This window comes from Galeopterus variegatus, unplaced genomic scaffold (assembly GCF_000696425.1).
Source record: "Galeopterus variegatus unplaced genomic scaffold, G_variegatus-3.0.2 Scaffold3142, whole genome shotgun sequence".
Classification (NCBI taxonomy): Eukaryota; Metazoa; Chordata; class Mammalia; order Dermoptera; family Cynocephalidae; genus Galeopterus; species Galeopterus variegatus.
This window is the reverse complement of record NW_007729253.1, coordinates 70658-78400: the sequence shown is the minus strand read 5'-3', so window position 1 is coordinate 78400 and position 7743 is coordinate 70658. Positions and strand designations below refer to the sequence as shown.

Sequence of the window (7743 nt, the reverse complement as noted above, 5' to 3'; positions counted from 1 at the left end):
GCGGGAGCAACACCGAGGGTTGCGATCCCGTTGCCAGTCCTGGTCCGGTACGGGGGCGACACTGAGGGTTGCGATCCGTTGCCGGACACGAAAAAAAAAAAAAAAAAGCGATAGCAAGCAGGACCCTACCCAGATGGATTTAATTAGAATTTCCAGGGTAAGACCCAGCCTCTGCTATTAAATTCCCTAGGAAATCCTGAAGAACAGCTCCTTCAAGAACCACTGATCTGATATTATTTTCTCTTTGCAGATAAAGACATGGAGACTCAAGAGTGGCAAACAAATTTGGCCAAGATCACTTAACTCCATCAGGCCAGCCCCCAAGCCCAGTCGTTTTTCTGTAGTACCAAGTGCTGTGGAGCTCTATGAGAGGGATTTTTCCACCACTGTTTTCCTCGATTGAAGTTGGGAAATTTCCTCAGCTGGACAGTGCCTTGTCTCAAACGCACTTAGGATAAGGCTGGGACATTCGTCTTAAATTATAACAACAGAGCAAAAATAAAAAACCTCAGTGATGTAAATAGTAGAAAGCTTAATGGAATAATGGCAGGTTATTATTATAGGAATAGTCAGCAACCATGGTTTATCTCCAAAAGAGAAAAAATAATTTCGGTGAACTGGCATAACTCTGATCCTACATGAAATCAGCCCCTTATTTTGATTTTATGGCATTTTCCAATTATATTGATGGGGGACTTGAGCTAAATGTGGGCAGGCACAGCAAAGGCTCCCTTTGAACTGAGAAAGCACGCTAAAGGGTCAGAGCCGGCTTGGGGGGAGGGTGGGTGAGCAAGGCCCTGAAAGTAATGAGAGACAGCTGTGTTAACTCAGACTTTAAGATAATCATGGCTTTGGACGAAAAAGAAAATGGGACAATATCACGAGTTTTTGGAAAATTACTTTACACTCATATGTATAAAGGAAATAAAAAATAATTCTTTCTCCATCCATATCCTTTTCCACCAGCATATGTGAAAAGTGAACATTTAGATGAGCTCATGTCTAGTCAGAAAGTTTTTCCAAGCGTGTAACAAATGTTTATTACTTTAACTAAAACTAGATTCACACATGACTTCATGGTGAAAAAGTGAGAACAAGCTCTCAAGAAACCACTCAAACTAATCACTAATATTAATATAGCAGAGAATTGACTGTCTGGCAAAGGCACTCGGAAAGAACACTGGAGAGGCGAGACAGTGTTTATAAAAATAATTCAGAACCTTAACTAAAATTTATGCACATATGGAGATAAGGCACTTAGGAAAGAGAATTTTGTGGATAATAAATGTGGGAAAAATCTTCCAAACTGGTAATATACTAGATCTTAAATATATATCCTAAAATATATAGGCATTAATATATGAGTTTTAAACTGCTGGTTTCAGACTAGAAATGAAAACAAAATGTTAACACTAACTGATAAATGATTATTGCTGCATTTCAGAATTTTCTACAATAGCCATTCATTAACCAGTGATCATTTTTTCTTAATGCCTTTTGGTCAAGGAATATTCAACCCAATCCAGACGACTAATGACTCTGTTTTTTAGGCCCTTACAGTCTAGTTTCAAAAAGAACTTCCACGCCTAGAAAACACAAGCAATGATGGAGATGGGGACCCACGGGTATGCAAGGTGGTAATCCAAGCCCCAGACAGCTTGCTGCCTACGTAATCCGGTTAATCCCCCAGGCATCGCTGCCCTGTGGTTGAGTGCTGTTTTGTGCATATGTGTGTGGTCTTCCAAACAGACTATAAACTTCTGGTAGTGAACACCTTCTTCCTTGCCTACAGAGCACCAGCAAGGTTATTCAAAAACATTAATTTAATGAATAAATAGTAGAAATGGTGGCCCTGAGAATTCAAAGGACACACACTACTAGTGAGCTTGGTTAAAGTGATGTGCAACAAGAATCTAAACATGTTTGTTCTGTTTTTAACTTTTTCAATTTAAAAAACTTTAAACATACACATAAGACAGCAGAATAGTCTGGTGAACCCCAGGTGCCAATCAACTTGTGCCAATCCTGTTTCATCTATCATCCTCCCCAACCCCCACCATATTTATCTGAAGGAAATCTCAGATATCACATCATTTAATCCATAAACATTCCAATGTGTACTTATAATAAAAAATTAATACTCTCTAAATATATTATCAAATGTCTAATCAGTGACCAAATTTCCAACTGTCTCATAAATATTGTTTTTTACAGTTTTATTAGGATCCAAATAAGATCTATACAAAACAATCAGTTGATATGACTCAAACATCTTTTAATTCATGGTTCTCTCCTTTGTTCTCTCTTTTTTTTTTTCCTTGAAATTTATGTGCTGAAGAAACCAGGTCATTTGTCCTGTAGAGTTGCCCACAGCCTGGATTTTATTGATTACACCCTGTGTTTAGCATGTGCCTCTGTCCTAGATCATTTATAAACTGCATATTGAGGCATGACTGGACCCAGAGTTGATTTTGTTGGCTTGACCACATCATCAGTGTAATTTGTATTTCCATCAGGAGGCGTGTAATACCTGGGTATATCTTGTTTCTGTCACATCAGGACCCCTTGATGATCAGTATGTTGATCCATTCATTCATTAGGGGCTGCAAATAGTGATACTCTAATTCTATTACTCCTTCTTATTAGCTAGAATAGTTCTATAAACAAGATCTCCCCTCAACTTCAGTCTGATATCCTAAAGTTCATATACGAAAAGGCAATATAAACCTGAGATTCTAAAACTATTCACCCATTTTCAAAATATGAGCTAGTTCACTAGCATTTTCCAGTAACGAGCTAGTTTATTAGTATATTTTGCCTTCATTTTGCCAATCCATTGTTATTTTTTAGTTTCATTATGAACCGAATTCAAACTTATTTGATATGTTTCAATCTACTGCAATTATTGTCTTTATTGATGCCTATTGCCCCATCTTTGGCCAGACAGTGGGAGACCCTTCAACTTGCTTCTGAGATCTTTTGGCGATAATCCTAGCAGTATTCAATAGTATGCTTGCTCTCTGTTTGACAAGATGTTTCAAGTTTATTCTATGATATTTCCTTCTCCCAACTTGGCATCAGCCACTTTTCCAAGGAGCTCTGGTTCCTTCTGGTGTTTTAGACCACAGTCTCATTGTTAGTGGTGCTTTCTGCTAATGAATTCATCATTACTTTTAGTTCTTTTCAATAAACAGAGCTAGAAATATGCTTATTTGTTTGTTGGTTTAAGATTTATATACCACAGGTTCATTCTGATATTTCCAATTAAATTCAGGAATATACAGTTTTTAACTTAAGAATCTTAATTTTTAAGAACTCTAAGATGGACAGAATTAGAATCACACATGCACACACACACCAGTCTCAGAATAGTAACACCAACACTATCACCACCAATGTGATTGTTGTAGATCTTTTTTTTTTTTTTTTGGTAGTTCTTTTTGTTCTTAGGGTACATCCTACTACAGGTACACAAAGTACAATGTTTTAAAGTCCCTCCTGTCTGTGTGGTTCTGTCACCAACTGGATACTCAATCAGGTGTGAAAGAAGTCAAGGCTGAACAGTGGAAGGACTGAGGTAGGGTGAGGGGTGGCATGAGCATGGCCCTCTGGTGCTACAGGAAGGGTCCAGCCCAACTACAGTGGGGATCTGAGTTGGAGAGGAGGGCAAGATGGAGGGGGAGGATGTTTTGCTTTGCTCAGCTAAGTAGCAGGAATACACAGAGGAGACACCGGAAGTGGAGATTTGGGAGAATTAATTATGTAGCTTAACATTAACTAAATTAAGAGACAGGAAAGACTGAAAACATCTACATCTGCTAGAAGACTATTCAATCCACCCAGTTCATTTGTTTATTAAGTGGTCCTAGATACTATGCTAGGCACCAAAAAGCTGGTGATGAAATCCAGGGAGTTCACAGACTACTGGACTCAGACAAGTGCCCTGTGGTATCCTCAGTTCTATACTAGGGGTAAGCACAAGGTACTTTAAAAGTATTTGGAAGGGCCCTGACTAGGATGAGGGGTCATTTAGAGAGAGGATCCCTGGCAGAAGAAGTTGCCAGAAGGAAAGCTAAGAGACATAAGGAGTGGATGTGGGGCGACAAAACATTCTGGGATGGAATCTATAGGTCCAGGGCAGAGGTGCAGAAGAGAGAAGGCATGACTTGCTCTTGGGATGCAACTGTAGAGGAACTTAGAATGCTGCCAAGGACAAAGAGGTGGGCAGCAGGGACCAGATGAAGAAGGGCTTCCCTGTCATGCTGAGAAATTCAGATGTAACCAGAAGTCAACATGGAACCAGCAAGAAAGAGACTCCTTCAAATCCATCTGGTGGGAAGTGAAGTATGGACCACATTGGAGAGCCCCAAAAGCAGGCAGTGCCATGGGCAGCTGGTGCAATTTTCCAGGTGAGAGAAGGACAGGCCTGATCCCAGGCAGACGTCTAACCCCAAGGGCATTTCTGAGATGTGCAGCATGACAGAACAACAGGGCACCAAGTCTAGACCCACGGAAGTCAGAAATAGAGAATGGTGGGCTTGTCTCCAGAAATGGTGCCATGAAGAAGGGACCCTGTTCTGGGAAAAAGAAAACAGCATAATTGAACAGGTTTAAGAATGGGACGAGAACATGCAGAGGGGATGGATTTGGGGCCTGCCTTTTTGCCCATTCCCTCTTAGACAGGCAGAAACCCACTCTGGCTAGAACGACCACTGACAAAATCTTTTAAGGATGTGGATAAGATGGGAACTGAAGAGAAGTGGAATACACCCTACAGTCCAAAATCATAACAAAAAGGAACGTAGACAGCCGCAAGTTCAATGAAAAGGCTGTCTTCTCCACTCATCCATCTCCCGACCCTGCCCCCTCCGCAGACCCACGTGGGTGATCATCTGCACACCTGTCCTAGTCTTCTCCACTAAGCCAGTGACTTTCTCAGGGTGGGGATCGAGGGGAGGCTTAGGAGGCACCCAAGAGAGAGACTGGCACAGGTGAGCAAGGGAGCACATCCACAACATCATAGTTCATAATAGCAAAATACCAGAAATTAACCAACCTGTCTGCCAGTAGAAGAATAAACAACACAACTGTGCTTTATTCATACAATGCAATCCTCAAGCAGAGCTACATACGTCACATCTACTTCTATCTCACTCTTAGGAAGTAAGCTGAAGTAGGACACACGCAACATAACATATATATATATAGTTTCTACAGAAGAACTTCATATATTGTTGGTGAATATTTAACATTAGGATAGAAACATGCATGTGCACCAGGAACATCAAATTCCTCAATCAGTAGAGAGGGGGCCAGGTGTGGGGTGGGAAGAGTATGGCTGGTACTGGGGAACAGAACACAGGTCTTCAATTATGCCTATAGTAGCCTTTTCTTTTGAAAAACTGTTAGTAAATATGGAAAAATGTTATGATTTGATAAAGTTGTCTTTTCATTAAGTTCGAAATATTTGATATGGTAAAAATCCTCTTGACTGATATTCTGACCTAATATACATTGTAATCTAAAGCGACTTCCCTTTTGTAATAAGTACAGGTGTAGTCTTGTCTGTGTCTAATTCCACAGCAATGCAAAAGCAGGAACAAAGAGTTTTCTTTTTTTTTTTTTACTTTTTACCTGAAATATCTGCTTCAGGGAGAAAAGAGCCCTTCTTAAATCTCGTCCACTGGAGTTGTACAGCTTTTCTGAAATAAAGAATACAACATATAAAATTAATTAAACTCACTCAACAGATGGTAAAAACACAGAGAGGATATGAACGATAACAGAACTTGCACTGGAAAGGTAATGGAAATTTCTCCATTCCTTTTAGGATACAGACTCACCTCCAACAGTGTAAGTCTGTTTCATACACACGTCTGGTCTGTTACTGGTGGCAGGGAGAGGGATTGTGTAGCTGCGGAGAAGGATACTCAGACTTGCACCCTCAGCTCCCAGCCTCCCTCTCTCCAGATCTCTTTCAGCTCTTTACAGCCTCTATTTTCTAGTTTATGGACTATTTCCACTCGGCCAACCATATCCAGAAAATCGACGCCACCCATCATCCTCCCACTTCACTCCTCCCCTGCCCTACAGCCCCAGTACCTCCTGCTTGCTGCACCTGAGCTCAGAACAATTGAGGTGCTTCCCTTTCCCTGGGGTCTCCTGGTTGTCTTAAGCACCCCTGTGGGCCCAGGGTTCTCTAGGCAGCCCAAGAGACCCAAGGGCAGCACGGTGGCTCTGCAGACTGACTGCCTCCCTGTAGGCAGGAAGCAGCCCTTGCTCCACCTGAGCCCAGCTGCTCACTCATGTTCAAGGATGGGTCCTGGCCCCAAGCAAGGCAGATGTGAGAGCCCTGCCTCAGTGTTCTCCAGCATAAGACTCGGGGTGACTTCTATAACCCCATTGTAGTTGGTCCCATTTCACAGGTACAGTTAGTCCAGAATGTGTGAAGGAGGCGAGCTCAACACAGGCCCCATCCTCCAGACTCACCATACAGTGGGAGAGAGATGAGTAGGCCACAGTGACCAGCTGGCCAGTAGAGTAGTGCTACAAGGTGCTAAAGATGCACAGGAGGAAGGGTGAGCCTAGTTCTGGTGTACGCAGGATGCCTGACAGCATGGATTCTGCTCAGTTTCCCAGCACCCATGCTTGGTCCTGACCCAGGTGGCTCAGGTGCACAGGGCTGCATTTCTAATGCCAGATACCAGACTTCCCCAGTAGAACCACCCAACACAGACCTACTGAGCACCTGGCCACTGTCCTAGGCACTGGAGATACAACAGTGAACAGTGGAATTAGTAAGAGCAAAGACTGACTAAATGATCACACTGCCTGCATTCCAAACCTAGTGTCACCATCCTCTAGCTATGTGACCTTGGGAAAAGCACTTTACCTCTAAGCCTTGAATTCCCCATCTGTAAAATGGTAATGCACAACAATCAATTTAAAGGAAAATGGTTTCAGTGTTAAATCAAGCACTTATATGACAGAATGGAACACAAAATCATTTAAAATTAGATAGAATAAAAGAGTTCAAAGCAATGTCATGCTGGTGACTGACCACATTAGGCTTCAATTCCAGCCAGGGGGGGCTGGGGGGTAAGGATAGAGTCATACCCTCCTCTTGTGTGAGTGTCATGGCCTTGAGTGGAAAGGCATAGACCACATGGATCTAGAAGTGTTTGCACAAGTCAGATTATGTAAAGGAGGTGCTTGCTTTGTACGGTCATGCTGGAAGTGGACAGGTCCCCATCTAAAAGGGATTTAAAATGACACAGGGTAGGTAGGGCTCAGCATTTGCATGGAAGTAGCTATTTCAAAGGCCTCACCATGGACATCTTGCCATTTAGCAAAGACCAGAAGAGTTGGGTGGAAATGACCATCTGATAATATCAACACCCCATTTAAAACCTTTAGTGGCTGTCCGTTGTACTCAAAATGAAAGCTCAAATCCTTTGCATGGTCTGCCAAGCCTTTGGCATGCAGCCCTGCCCCCCCAACCCTTACTAAAGTAGAACCCAGTGGGTCTCTGTGGTGATCACTCCTTCCAGACAGATTTATCTTATCCAGGAAGAACACTGGTAGAAGGGAGTCGATTCCAGGTATCTCTTTATAAAGCAATAAGGCTCACATTTGACTTCCCTGCTTAAGTATACCACCAGATGACAGAAATATGTCATACGTGGACTCAGAATATCACAGTTAGAGTCACCTTTAGTTACTAGTGATCTGTCATGGCTTCTG

General features: G+C 42.2%; 1 protein-coding gene across 1 annotated transcript in view; it reads right to left on the bottom strand.

Moving 5' to 3' along the window:
• The window catches only part of LOC103599892 (FH1/FH2 domain-containing protein 3-like), a 160911-nt gene extending 155214 nt beyond the window's left edge, over positions 1-5697 (bottom strand). Inside the window, exon 1 of the mRNA XM_008584079.1 lies at positions 5635-5697. The gene's annotated coding sequence lies outside the window, so the exon portion shown is untranslated. The remainder of the gene's footprint in view (positions 1-5634) is intronic.
• Between the last annotated feature and the right edge of the window lie 2046 nt (positions 5698-7743).